Here is a 15,228-nt window from a genome sequence, read left to right as displayed (position 1 = left end):
ACACCTGTCCACTCCTCTCAGGGCTACTGGCCCCACCCTACTCTTAGTCGTGATCAGCTTCACCTTCCTATAGACTGTGTCCCAACAATCCTCCCTACTACATGGCAGCCAGAACAATATATAGAAAGTATGAATCAGATTTTGTTGCTCCCTGATTAAAGCCCTCAAATGGTTTCCTTTTAAATACAAAATAAAAATCTAAATTTATTTCCATGACCTAGAAAGTCCTCCACATGTAGCCCCTCCTTACTGCTTTCACTTCAGCCGTGCAAGGTGGATACTGGTGCATAACAACCTACCCCCAAATGCAGTGGCAAAGCCAACAATGGTTTTAGTACGCCCATGGATCCTGTGGGCTGGGAATCTGGACACAGTAGAGGAGGGATATATTGTCTCTACTCCACAATGTCTGGGGACTCATCTGTGGAAACTTGAATAGCTTGCAGTGACTTGCACGATTGGGAATGGAATCATCTAGCACCTTGGCAATGATGGCAGGAAAGCAGGGCTCAGCTGGAACTGCCCATTGGAATTCTTCCATCTATCTCGCCATGGCTTGTGCATCTTTCCATCATGGCAGCCTCAGGATAGTTGGGTTCCTTACGTGGTGGCTCAGAATTCAGAACATCATCTTTTATGACCTGTTACTTGGAAGGCAAATAACACCTCTTCTCGCAGACTTTTTTAGTGGAAGCAGTGACATCCCTAGTCAGGTTAAAAGGGAGGGCACTCAGACCCCACCCGAGATAGGAGTATATTGAGGACTTATGGCAATGTCTTCATACTGCCATACTTATTATTGTCTCTCTCTTCTGCTCACAGCTTTTCAGTCACACCAGATTCCTTTCTGTTCTAAAAACACACCACCTAATCCTAAACTCAAAAGTTTTCCCACATTTCGTACTCCCTGAGGTAAACTCTCTTCTCCCAGATGATTGCATGATTGGCTCTTCAGAGTTTGGACTATATATTCACTTTCAATTCACAGAATGACTTTGAAACGTTGCTGCCAGTGATGAAGCCCTGATAGCCCCTTTCAGAGATAAAGTCCTAAACTCAGTTCCCGGTCAACGTGTTGTGACTTCTCCCTGTGGGGTCAAAGTCTTGACTTCTGCCCAAGGCTAGGTCCAGAATTTTCCCTCCAGAGGCAAAGACCTGAGTTTTGCTCTTGGGACTAAATCCCCACTTAAATGTCACCTGCCCAGAAAGACCTTCCTAGACCACTATATCTAAGATGACTGCATCTTGGGGCACCTGGTGGCTCAGTCGGTTAAAGATCTGCCTACAGCTCATGTCATGATCCCAGTGTCCTGGGATTGAGCCCACGTCAGGCTCCCGGCTCAGTGGGGAGTCTGCCTCTCCCTCTCCCCCATGCTTGTGTTCTCTTTCACTCTCTCTCTCTCAAATAAATAAAAAATGTATATATTTAAAAAAGGGCCTCCATCTTTCTATCCCCTGTTTATCTCATTGATAGTGCTTAGTGCAGTCTGTAGTTATCATGTATATATTTCTTTACCTGTTTATGGTATGTAACTTCCGTGAGGGCAGGTTGTAAGATTTTTTCCCCCTCATTACCCTATCCCTTGGCATGTAGGGGGCACTTAATATTTCCTTGTTGGTTGAATGAATGAAGGTTGGGAGGGATCAGAAATGAAGATTTAGAAGTCAGAAACATTTAAGTGGTTAACTTTCTGGTTAATCATTAAACATGGCAGAGAAAGATGCTCAGGAGATAATGTCAAAAATCATCAACATGGGGCACCTGGGTGGCACAGCGGTTAAGCGTCTGCCTTTGGCTCAGGGCGTGATCCGGCGTTCTGGGATCGAGCCCCACATCAGGCTCCTCCGCTATGAGCCTGCTTCTTCCTCTCCCACTCCCCTGCTTGTGTTCCCTCTCTCTCTGGCTGTCTCTATCTCTGTCGAATAAATACATAAAATTAAAAAAAATCATCAACATTTAGGATGGGGTAAGAATGAACATTGAGATAGAAAGGGCATAAAGGTATGAGGGGAACCAGAAGAAAGGCACCAAGAAGCAAGGGAGGAGTACTCAAAGAAAAACAGTAGAGGTGATAATGTTAAGCATCACAGGGAGGTCAATTAAGATGAAGACTGCAAAATCTTCCTTATGTTTACCAAGGAGGGGGCTCTTTGCCAGAGCTCTTTCAGTGCAGTTAGGGGAAGAGCCAGATGACAGTGGCTGAGAAGCTAGTGGGAACTGCAGTTGAGGAAGTGGAGACCGTGACACTTGACTGTGAGGGAGAGCAATGCCAGGGCAGTAGCCGGTAAAAACACAAGGCTAGGGGAGATGGGACAGGCTGGGAGTGTTTCTAAGCTGAAGGGAGCAGGTGGCGGAAAGGATGAGGTTCAGGAGGAAGAGGGTGGGACACAACATGAATTAAGAAAGAACCCTTGAACAGGTTGTCTTCTTTCAATGAGATTGTAGGCAAAGAGAAGATGGACATACATGATTCTGTGCTAGAAATACTCATTCCATGTGTAGTGCCTTGTTCTGCGTCTGTCTGGCCAGCCAGACTGTGAGGTCCATGACAGCAGGAGACACACAGCTGAGGGCGTGACCAAATCAAGGGCTTTTCTGAGATTCTCTCTTCCAGTCTTTAAGGCAGTGTGAGTTTTCTCTGGCATCTCTCTACAGTATTGGTGCAAGAATAGTGAGTTTCAGGATGGCTCCAGGATCAGGAGGTTGCAGGGTAAGAGGAATAATATAAGGGTGCTGCTGAGAATTGGTCATGTGATTCCTGTCCTGTGGAATTCAGTTGGGATGGAGAAGGTGACTCAGCTGGGCTTGATGATGCATTGTGGGGATGAGGCTTCACCAAGCCCTAGAAGCAATGGCTGAAGATAAGGGCAGGGCAAGGTTGTGGGGTCAAGAAGGTGAGGGGTGTGTGTGTGTTTCACAAATTTTAAATCCAAACAGCATTATGATAGGGGCTGATAGACTATGCTGCTATAACAAATAGACCCCAATACACATAATGGCTCAAGCACAGGAGGAGTTTATTTTTGTATCATATAATCATTCAAGGTATGTGTTACTGATCAGCAGGTGGGGATGGGCACACCTGCTCCGTGCAGTTAATTAGAGACTCAGGCTGCTGATGGCTCTACCACTAACATGAGTCTCCTAAGTTTGTTTGGGGAGCAACATCTCAGTCAGCCAGAAGCAGGAAGGAGCTTGGAGGAGCATAGAGAGAGTTCTGTCTCTAGATGAGACAGCCATAAGTCTCCTTTCCCCCTTTAGTTGGCTAGAACACTGCCACATCTAGTTGCTAAGTAGGCGGGGACATGTGGTGCAGTTCTGTGTCCCAGAAGAGGAGACATGGATTTTGTGAGCTGGTAGCAGCCTCTGCCACACTTAAGTGCCAAAGAAAGACTGATCCAATCGCCTATACCCTGCATCAATGTGGAGAAATGGCCTGGAAACCGAGAGATAACAGAGAGGGTGGGGCTTCTGCAGGGTAATTGGAGTGTAAATGACTTTGTGCAGTGGACAAATGGAGTGCATAGGAGTCAGATTTATCCGGTTAGAATGCTGGCTATGTTACTTTCTGGCTTTCCGATTTGGGCCCAGTTATTCAATTCAATTATTTAACTTCTTCCAGCCTTAGTCTCTTCATTTGTAAAATGGGATGGATGCCACTGATTTCATAGTATTCAGTGGATAATGTATATAATAATTTTTAGTGAATAGCAGCTGTTTCATAAGTCACTTTTCTTCTGCTGCTTATTAAAGGCTCTTCAAAGTCACAGACAGAGAGAAATCTTGCTCAAGAAGTTGGGTGAGGTGTGTGGTTGGCTAGAGCAGACCTTACATCAAGGCTTCCTAGAACCAGGTAGATAGATGTGTAGCAGTCATGAATGAAGAGGGTGAAGGTCAATGCTGGATAGTAACTGTAACTCAGCCTCAGTGTGAGAGGGGTCAGTGGGGTGTGGAGATCACACAAGCAGAGCCCGGGACCCTTCTCCAGGGGCAGCTGCTACCCTGCTCCAGCCACCTGGTGCCACCTGGGAACAGACACTAGAGTTGGCTGGAGCTTTACAGAAGAAGGTGAAAATGCAGCTTTTTCATGAGAAGTCTCCTCACTCTAAAATGTTGGCCAAATTAAAAATCCATTGAAAACACTCTATGGTGAAACAAAATCTATGTCTGGGCTGATCTGGCCCATGGGTTACCAGTTTGTAACTTGCATATTCTTCATCACTTAAGGCCCACTGTAAGCTTGACTTCTGGATCTTCGCTGCCCAACGCAACAACCATAACCCCAAGGAGCTATTTACATTAAAATTCATTTAAATAAAATAAATTAAAAATTGAGGCCCCTCCCCCATCACACTAGCCGTGTTTTGAATGCTCCACAGCCATGGGTGGGGGCGGGGGTAGTGGCTACTGTGTTGGACAGAGCAGATGTAGAACATTGGCCTCATGGAAGAAAGTTCTCTTACAAGGCCAAGCTCCCTGGATGGAAGAGGCATGAAAGGTAGTATCGTGTCCCAAGTGGTTCCCTTTCTTAGGCATTTGTCATGTTTTGTCTGTCTTGATAAATTTGGTGTTGTCACACAGCCAAGATGGGGCTCAGAGGAAAGACTCGCAGAGCTTCATATTGTCCCCCACACAAGTGTAAGACCCATCTCTGGGCTGTAACTTTGGTGAGTTATGGAGACTTGACTGTCTTGGACGGATGGAGAATCCTCCACTCCAGCTTGGCTCTATCCACTGCACTCTGAATGTACAAGATGAGATACACACCCAGTGTGAGGAGAAGGTGTTGCCTCCTAATACCTTTCAGGCAGAACGCTTGGTTCCTCCGGTGGGAAGGGATGGTGATCTGTCCTAGGTCCTCCTATGAATAGATATGGAAGGAAGGTGATTGTCGGGCAGAGACTGGGACTGGTGCTTTAGTCAGGCAAGTACAGTCCATCAAACAGTTCAGCTCTCTTGCATCCCATTTCAGGCAAAATGGGTAGCAGTTGCAGTGGTTAGTGGAGGATGAGGGGCATCTCCAAGGTGCAAAGGCTAGTGGTCCATCAGTGAAGTAGAGCCCTGGGATGGGGTCCAAGAGTAGGTCAGTCTGAGAAGCACTAGCTGGTAGGCAGGTAACAGTCTTTCTGCAGGAGACCTGCCATTCTGTGGGAAGTCTGCCATTTCTTGGGAGGTCCTCCATACATATCAGATCCCAGTTCCTGGAATCCACCAGGCTGGGATCCAGGGCTGGACTTCCATCCTCAAAAGGGAGACTAGCAAGAGCCAGACAGGACCCAGGTCATAGGGGTTGATGGCATCTGGGAGGGTGTGGGCCTCAACTCCAACTTCCAGGACCCTCCTCCTTCAAAGGGTCCCTGCAGGAAAAGGGAGGCAATGGTAACTGAAGATGGTGGAATAAGAGGCCACTGTTAGCTGAAAAATACTGAATCCCCTCTCAGAGAAAAATACCTAATACATAACCCTGACTGTGGTGCCTTGCAACACTTGCATCCCATTTGGACTTGTCTGGAAGCTGAAGAATGTGGTCAACAACATGATGGGGCATTCATAGGATTGGGGGCAAGTACGGATGTTTACAATGGTGTTGAGGCAAACCTCATGAGCCTGACAGGGTGGGGAAAGGAGGAAAAAATGAGGAGACAAGGAATAGAAAAGAAGCCCTCCATGTTTGATCAAAGATCTTTTTTGTCCTCTTGTTATCTGCAGGACATTTGAGGCAAGAGAATAATAACCACACAGAGTAAACTAATGCCTAGAGGGTGCTTTTAAGATGATGAAAAGGCCAGCAAAGAATCTTGTGCAGTTCTTCCCCTGAACTTCCTGTCTTGGTGGCTTCGGCAGTGAGAGCATGAAGCCATTTGGGTCACTCTATTCCTCATGCTTTGATGAGAGCCACAGCTTGGAACCTTCCAGATGACACCATCTCTCTCAGGGATGTGTTCGCTGGTTGGTGTGAGTAGACACAATGGCCACAGGAGAGCTACTCGAGGTTTGCATGCTAAATGGGCCTGGAGGAAGCTGTCAGGAGGTCCCTGATACCATCGAGAGAGGGAGAACCAGGCATTTGGTCAGGTTGCTATCCTAGGAAGGTGATGCGGAGGACGGGTTGGACCATGGTCCACTGGCCTGATCATTGCTGTCATCCTGAGCATCAAATTAACTTTCACAAGCAAATGGGGGAAACTCCCAGATTGTCCCAATAAGAACTGCTGCTGAGCATTAACCTCAGTGGGCTGAAATAGTGATGCAAGCAAGCTATATTTTGGCCGACTGGCTGTGGCTATCCATGGGCTGAAGGGCTGGCTTAAGCCAGGAATGGCTGTGTGTCCTGATACCGCATGCTGTGTTTTTTATTATGATGTTGCGGCCTTACATTTTGCTGCATCCTTGCTCGTCAAAATTAAAATGGCCTTGATGTAGTCTTCCCTTCTTCTTCTCCACCATCTGACTTGGAGGTTGTCATGTGAATGCCCAGACCTGGCCTCCCTAGCAGAGGAAGACTCAGGAAAGGATTGATGTGGGGCTCACACCATCTCTCAGCTCTGGCCTTGACCCTAGAGAGGGCTGAAAGGGAAGGTCTCAGACTGCTGGTTCTCCAGGGTTCACAAGTTTAGGATTCAGACCTTGGCAGCTCTGGTGATAGCCTTGGTTGTCCAGCAAATGATGACTGCTTCTGGCACTTTGTAGGCAAAAATGGCCAAAAGACTTGATAAAGACAAAAAAAAAGGGGAGGAAAAATAGTGGGAGGGGGAAGGATAAGGGTTAAGGAGCACTTGTCTCAATACTGGATTGAAAGAACATTCCACAGGGTAAAGTTGGTCATCCTGCCTTTACCTCTCTGAACGTCCCCCATACCAACCAAGGATATTTGTCACACAGGAGGATGCCAGTGTTGTAAAAATGTCTTTTATTCAAGGTCTTCTATCCCATTCCCATTAAGGAGAAGTGTCTGCAGACATGTGTGTCTGCAGATCCTAGAAGTATCTGCCACATGAAAAGTCTCTCCCAGAGAGGGCCTAATCCATCTATAAGTACACAGTGATGCTGGTAGCAAGTTAGAGGTACCCAGGCCAAAGTGGAAGTTCTGCAGTCTTCTCTGGCCAGAGAGAATGGCTGTCATGAGTGCCACCTGGTCTTCCTGGGAACTTGGACTAAATGGATGGGGCCTAAGACAGAGCCTGGTCATGAACTTTGTGCCTTGGAAGATCATTTTAGACTCAAATCCCAGTGTAACTATATTCTATAACTAAGACTTTTGTTCAGGGAGCTTGTTCATTTATTTTTCTGTTCATTCTTTATCCCTCCCTCCATCTATCTACCCACCCATCCAACATTCATCCACACACATCCATCCATCTGCTCACCCATCTATCCATCATCCACCCATCCATTGATCCATCCACCTGCTCATCCGTCCATCCATCCATCCATCCATCCACCCATCCATTCATCCATCCATCTACCCACCCATCCATCCATCCCTCCCTCCATCCATCACCCATCCATCCATCATCCATCCATCCATCCCTCCCTCCCTCCCTCCATCCATCACCCATCCATCCATCCATCCATCATCCATCCATCCATCCTTTCAGAATGTGTTGTGTGTGTATGCAAGGCCTTATGGTGCTTGCTGCAGAAAGAAAGTATAGTCTTCTGCCATCAAGTTGCTTCTTGTCTAGCAGGAGAGAGTGTATAAAGAAATAACACAGGAAACTGCTTCAGGCACTCTGCTAGGAGACTTTATAGGGCCCAGTGGTGCACAACAGAAGGAGTGGTCAGCTCTAGCTGGGGGCTCAGGAGTGCTGCATAGAGGAAGTGATGGTGTGAGGGGTCAGAGAGGGGATGCGGTGCTGGGGGAGGTGAAAATATGAGTATAGACACAGGCTACAAAAAGCTTGCCACATCTAGGGACGTTAAAGAGCTTGACGTGGCTGGGGCATGGGGTGTAGAACAGCGATGCCAATAGTGCTCAAGAAGGCATGAGGGGGCGCCTGGGTGGCACAGCGGTTAAGCATCTGCCTTCGGCTCCGGGCGTGATCCCGGCATTATGGGATCGAGCCCCACATCAGGCTCCTCTGCTATGAGCCTGCTTCTTCCTCTCCCTCTCCCCCTGCTTGTGTTCCCTCTCTCGCTGGCTGTCTCTATCTCTGTCGAATAAATAATAAAATCTTTAAAAAAAAAAAAAAAGAAGGCATGAGAAGTCGGCAGAAGCCAGACCTTGCAGAAAGCCTGGACACGGTGCTAAGGATTTTGAACTTTGTCACGAAGGAATCGTGGAGCCATGGAAGCATTTTAAGGGGAAGAGTAACAGGGTCAGATTTGCACTTTGGGGAAAGTACTGATTCAGGAGAGCATAAGATCCAGAAGCGGCAGGGCCCTGAATTCAGTACAGGAAGGATGGCGACACCCCAATGAGACAGTGGCCCTTAGTCTCTGGGAGTCCCAGGATTACTTTCTTCCTGTCTCAGCCAATCACCTTAAAGTGGCCATTTTGCTAATTTACCTTTGTTCCTCAATTCCTGAGGAAGAGAGGGGGAACTCCTGAGGCGCTCCTATTCCTCTCCTGGTTTGACTGCATGCCTACGCGAAGCCAACATGGCCCATACATGTAGAATTTGGTTTAAAGGCCCACATATGTGCTGGACAGTCTACTCCGGTTGGTGTTGCTTTCAGTGACCTCCTTACCTACTTGTGTCCCATAGGGTCCCGTTCTGCTTCTTGAGGGAGGCTGGCCATGCTCAGAAGTTGCATGGTGCTTAGTCTTTGGTGGGTGACATTGTGGGGCTGGGGCCCATGGCAGAGGATCACAGCTTCTCTGGGGCTGGGGAAGCACCATGCATCCTCACCCCATGGTCTCGTCGTGCACAAGGCCTTGCAGCCCACGGAGGGGCCGTGTGTGAGGAGCTTGTGAGCTCACCTCCCGATTACCCTTTGGTCTTCTTGGGCTGGCACATACTGGATAATAAACTCTAACTCGAGGACAAACAGTGGGTGGGCAGAGGAGAGGGGAGTGAGGAGGGGGGCAGGAAGCCCAATCTGATGAAGGGAAAATTCAGCAATTCTTTATATCTTTACAGTATCCAAATGGACTACTTCCAAAAATTCACAGACTAAGCTAATAAATCGCCCCCAAAGAGGTCTCTAGGGAACCTGTTTGAATGAATGGGCTAGAGGCACAGAATGTTTTTGAATAAGTGGGTCGTTCTCAGTATTTGAACACGGTTGGATCTTCTAAGAGACTGAAGCTCCTGACAGATTACTTAAGACTCTCTGGACACACCGTTCACACGTTTTCACAGCTGTCTGTGGAATTGACACAGCTTCTGAACCAAGGAGGGCCCAGATTGACAAGCATCTGCTTTATTTCCTAAGTGTGTTGCAGCCTGAGCCCGAAGTGTGGGCTTGGAAAAGGGAACCCACCTGCAGGCACCACGGGCAGACCTGCAGGTGGAGTCATGCTTGGTGAGGGCCAGGTCCCAGCGATCCCCGCTGTTGAGGGGCTGCCGAGATAGGGAAGGTAGCGAATATGTGGGTCGACTTCAGATAGGGGGTCAGGGCGAGTGTCCCGGAAGAGGGCATTGAAGGGTGAGAAGGAGACATCCCTGCAGTGAATGGAAGAGGAGGGGACAGTAGCAGCAGCAGCAGCAGCAGGAAACCGGGGTGCTGTGGAGGGGAGGCAGGGAGGGCACGATGAGGGTGGGAAAGGATGAGGGCAGTCTGGGCAAACAGTTTGCATTTCCTCTAGGCAAGCCGCCAATCAGGGCCTTACGCTTTTAGCTCCAGTGTAGCACTGTAAGGGTTCATTGCTCATTTAAACATTGGTGTCCATCTATTATGTTTCCAATGAGAGGAGAGCTGGCCACTGACAGACATTCAACCCTGCTGGGTAATGAAGAAGGAGAGATGGAGAATTAATTTTGAGACAAGGGGCAGTGCCGAAGGAATGTAGGAAGTCCTTGGAGCTTCGAGTGGTGACAGCCGGGGGACTGGGAAGGGGTAAAGAAAGAGCCAGCAGGCCACCTACACCCACCTCTTTCACAAGGTGGGTCCTGGTTTCTGCTACGGAGGTACTTTATTGTTTAAAGAACTGGCGCCTCGGGCTTTGGGGTCACACAGATCTGGTTAGAATCCTGTGCTCGCTCTTGCCACGCACCTGGGTCTGGAACAAGAGGTTTCTCTGAGTTTTATTCTCCTAGCTCTACAATAGGGATATGAAGACATCCCTAGCAAGGTTTCTGGGGAGGATTAAATAAGATGTATTTAAAGCACTCTGCTTTGCGTAGACTACGGCAGGTGCTCAATAAATGTTAGTTGCCTCCTGCTGACTACATGAGTGTTTTACTAGAAGGCAATCAAGTGGAAGGATAGCGGGAATATTTACCACTCTTTCTTAAGCTGTTCCCATGGGGTACAGAGCAGGGCCACTGATGTACTTTGGGGAGTGGAAAAGCCCTGGGTAGGCCTGAGACCTGAGCGCTAGCCCATGTTCTCCCAGCTTCCTCTCCTGTAAAAAGCAGGATGTGGTGGGCTCCTGGCTGGAGGTAAACTGGTTAAAAAACATCCCTGGGCCTTAGCGCTGGAGATTCTAATCAGGAGGTCTGAGGGGGTCCCAGCTGATTCCAATGCAGAGGCAAAATCACTCCAGGAACCCCGGGACCAGGCCCTTTCCTAGTTCTCAGTTGAGGACAGAGGGGACAAAAACGCACTCTCCTCATTCACCACCAGAGGGCGGGCCTGAGGCATGACGGTCAAAGCAAGCTGGGGTTTGTCTGCAACGCGGAAGCAGAAAAGACCCCAGGGAAAATCTGTAGTCACACAGAGGATGAAGTGCAAGGTAGGTAATGAAGGAGTGATAAGAGGAGAAAGCCAAAGGCTACTAGATTCTGAAGTGCTTGCTTTCCTCTGTGTCCCAATGTCCGACAGGACTGGGACAGATGAGCCTCTTGTCTTCACCCAGTAGGGACTTTGTCGGGGTGCTCTCATATCCCCTACTGAGTTGACCAATACTCTTTCCAGTGCTCGCAAAAGTGGCGTCTGGCTCAGAGGGCCAGTCACTTCCACCCTCATGGGTCACCACTCTGCAACCCTGGGTAAAGCATGCACCCACTGGAAAAGCTTGGACAGGGCAGCCCCTGGCTGTTCCTCTGCAGACAGCCCCTGAAGAACCGGTTATGCACCCAAAGAAAACGACCGTTTGGCCGGATTCCATCTGCAGAGAAGAAGGCATCACTTCCAGCTCAAGTGTCCTAGTCAGTGCCCTTAGTATTTGGCAAGGAAGAATTCCGGTACCTTCTCTTTACCACTGCATCAATTTTAACCTCTGCAGACTGCATTAGAGGCCGTAGCCCTTGGTGGCAGTCCTGCAGCCATGGGGGGACTTGGGCTGTTCTCTTCTTTGCCACGTCTGGGCTCTGTTCTTCTGGTCGAAATGTCTGCTTTGGGCTTTCCCTGCTCTGTGACATCCTGAATGTTGCACTTCCACACAGGGAGGCCCAGGGGGGCCGTCCAAGCAGAACCGGCTACTGCAGCTTCCCAAAGGGGGAAGCTGAAACCGAGAGCGGCGGCGGGCCTGGTCCCAGGAGGGACGCAGAGTGAGCCGGCTGCTGAGGAACTGAAAACAGCCCAGTCACCCTGCAGCGTCCCCGTCCCCTGCATTTCGTCTCCCCACCCCCAGTTCCTGGCAGGCTGTATGACTTGAACATCTTAAAAATCCTGACTGGACGTCATCCCTCTTGAGCCCCCCTTCCCCCAACAGCCTGTCAGGCCCTGTAACAGCGTGTCAGGGTGAGACACGAGGAAGAGTTTTGAAAGAGTTCCTAGGCTCTGCAAGCTCCAACTTGCAATGGAAGGAAAACCCTGCTGGCCTGGTCATGGTAGCGGTGAGGATGGTACAGTGTAGGTGGTAGAACGTGGTAAAGGGTACCACGCGGCACGTGGATAGAATAATGGGAGGGTGGAGAAGAGAACACTCTAAGAAACTAATGCTCAGGAAAAAAATGACTCGAGATGCCTTGTAGGATTCTAGAGTTCGGAACTGCATGCTCCCTGCCTGGATTTTCTCAGGCATGGTGGTACGTGGCAGCTTTGTTTAGGGGATGCTTAGCTTAAAATTCAGGCAGCTACGCCCACACGGAGAATAATGAGCTGCATTATAACAAGGTTCTCTTGCAGTTTCCGGCACTTGGAGGAGAGAAGGAAGACCCAGCAAGGCAACAGTGCTAAGAGACAGGCTGAGTTGGGGATTTTGTTGACATTAAGAACTCACCATGGCGGTGACATGGAAGAAACATGGACATTCTCTTGGAATAGCAAGGACAGCATTTAGTTATATACCAAACATCGAGGGCCCCTGCCACACGTCAGGCAGTGTACTGGTCACCGGAAAAAGAAATGCAAGGATCTTGGCTTTTAGGAGTCATGCTCGGACAGAAGAAAAGGACAAATAATTACAATAGGGAAGGAGGCATGTTCCAGTGGCGGTGAATAGAGGGGGTTGTGCTTGATGCTTTAGGAGGCAGCAGGGAGACAGAGCACCGTGGAGGTGGCCTTTAAGCTCACTTTTAGAGGAAGGGTTGAGAGAAAAGGGAGGGAGGTAAAGGGAACAACACAGGGCAGGGCATGGATTTGAGAAGGCACATGGCCTCGAGGGGCAGCGTGTGTGTTGGTCACTGTCCGCATGTGTCCCCTGAGCGTGGGGATCGAGGCATGGGTGTCAAGGCACAGGAGGTGAAGCTGCAGAGGGGGCTGTGGTCAGAGACTGATACAGAACCTGGGTACAATGCTCTTTTTTCGTGTTTGATATGCATTTAATTGTGAATTTTTTAAAAGATTTATTTATTTACTTGAGAGAGAGAGTGAGAGAGAGAGTGATCACGAGCAGGGGGGAAGGTTAGAGGGAGAATCAGGCTCCCCACTGAGCAGGGAGCTGGACTCAGGACTCCATCTCAGGACCCTGGGATCATGACCTGAGCTGAAGGCAGGTGCTTAACCGACTGAGCCACCCAGGCACTATGATATGCATTTAATTTTTTAAAAGTTTAGAAAAATCATTCCCAGGAATAGGCTAAAATATTTGGTTCAGGGATAATGATTTGTAACTTTACAGGAATTTTCATTGAGCGTTTGTCTAGAGACAATGTGAAAAAACAGTGTATATTAACAAGTCTATTAGTGCAGAGTGGGTGGAAAATTCCTCCCCATCCCTTTTACTTCTCTGCATTGCATTGAGCAGTAAGTATGGTAAGAAATGTAAATTGCAGATAGTTCCTTGCCCAATTAAAACTATTTGGTATATTCTTTGTGCCAAATACTCTTAGGCTTCAGTCCGAACAGACAATTCAATTTAAACCTTAAATCTTTGGATATATATGAGTGGAAATGTCAATTATCATGGACTAAGAACCTCATATGGATGGCTATAGAAATAAGGCTGATACAAATAAGAATGACATAAAAGCTTTTATTACAGGGGCGTCTGGGTGGCTAAATTGGTTGAGTGTCTGACTCTTGGTTTCAGCTCAGGTCATGGTCTCAGGGTTTGGGATGGAGCCCTGCGTAGGGCTCTCTGCTCAGCAGGGAGTCAGCTTGGGATTCTCTCTCTTCCTCTCTCCCTGCTCCCCCCCTGCTTTCCAACTCTCTCAATCTTTTTTTCAAAGATTTTATTACAAAGCAAACTATTCATTCGCAAATTAGTAAATAAGATACAGTTAAATCTGTTAAGATCAAACAGTTCAGGAGCAGGAATTTTTAACAAGAATATTAGACAATTTAATTAGAAGTCATTCTGTTTTAAATTAATTTGAGTCTCATTATTTGCTTGCTTGCCTAGTGGTATCTTACTCATAATTTAATAGAACACTTGCCCCCAGCCCTTTAGGAACCTACATTTGGCTTTCACTGGTAGGAGAGCACGTTTTAGCTTTTGCAGACTTGTGACTTTAACCCTTCCAGGCTGACACCAATACCTGCTGACATCAAGTCACTTTGCTCTTAGCACATCATATAGTTGGGGTGGGGAGAGTGCTTCTACTTTGTTTTCAAGATGCACAGCTAATTGGAACTTGAATGAATTAACCAGCTATGAAGCTTGCTGCATCCCCCACAGCTCTTTTCTGGAACTTTAGAATTTACCAGAATAGGAGTGAAAGAATACAATCTTACACCTTCTGGAGAGACAAATAACCATCCAAAGTGGCCAGATGCAGAAAGACATTGGAACGTGGGCTCACAGTAGCCCCAGGATTATTTTGTATTTATCTGGCTAATCTTTGCTGAGCAGGTATGAGCCAATTAGATTCCCCCCCTTTTTTTTTTCCATGGCTGCCTGATGGCCTAGATTATGGAAGGATCTGTCAGATCCCTAGATCTGTCGTTTGATCTCAAGCAGAGAAACCCAAAGCCATGGGCCTACCTAGATGTTTTATTCATTGTACCTGCCTGGGCAACATCTCCAAAGAGACCTGGTAGATTGCTCGGGATCAAGTGGACCGGCTTATTTCTCCTACAGGGATTCTGCAGTAAGAGCACCAGTACACAATTTGGACCAGCAAAGTGAGGGGTTCCAAGCCTGCTCAACTGGTAGTGCCAAGAAGAGAGGCCTTGAACGCTGTTTGAATCGTAACTAGTACCTCTGACTGGGGAGTGAAGAGTGGCCTGTGTTTTTAACTCTGATTCCGGAGGTTTTCTCCATGACTCAGTTTCCCCTTCTTTTATTCCTCCTGCTTCCCCACAGTTCATCTCCTCTTTCTGTCCCATTGTGTGAAGTGGAGTCCCATCTACAGCACTGTAATCCCAAATTTCTCCTCGACAGATCTGCAGGCACCGGTGAAATACACCCCTCTATTCTCCCAAATGGATCTGGGTGGGCGTCAGTGCTCAAAAGAGCAGGGCCCTATGGTGGGCCTCAACGGGCGGCCCGCGGGCACCAAAAGGGCTTTCAGAGCCGGGTTTCCCATCTCTTCCAGCTCCAGCAGCGGACCACAGCCTTTCCGCGGCCTCCTTTCCCTGCTCGCAGTACTAAGGGCTTCGGACTCTGCTGCCGGCCGCCAGGCCACTGAAGCCTGCAGCCCGGCGCCTGTCCTCAGGCTAGCTTTCCTCCCGCACTCGCCACGCCTCGCCCCCAGCGCCCCAGGGAGCCCCGGCCGCGCGCCCGACGCCCCCGCGCCGCCGGGCTCTTAGGCCCGCGTCCAGCCGCTCCTGTCTCGGGGGCTGGGCGGCGGACG

General features: G+C 48.6%; 1 protein-coding gene across 1 annotated transcript in view; it reads left to right on the top strand.

Annotated features, from left to right (window-relative positions):
• Positions 1-15,228, top strand: part of DPYSL2 (dihydropyrimidinase like 2) — a 130,858-nt gene that overhangs the window by 45,613 nt on the left and 70,017 nt on the right. The window lies entirely within an intron of this gene.

Source organism: Ailuropoda melanoleuca, chromosome 5 (assembly GCF_002007445.2).
Source record: "Ailuropoda melanoleuca isolate Jingjing chromosome 5, ASM200744v2, whole genome shotgun sequence".
In the NCBI taxonomy this organism is placed as follows: Eukaryota; Metazoa; Chordata; class Mammalia; order Carnivora; family Ursidae; genus Ailuropoda; species Ailuropoda melanoleuca.
The sequence above is the reverse complement of the archived record's forward strand: the minus strand, read 5'-3'. Positions and strand labels throughout refer to the sequence as shown.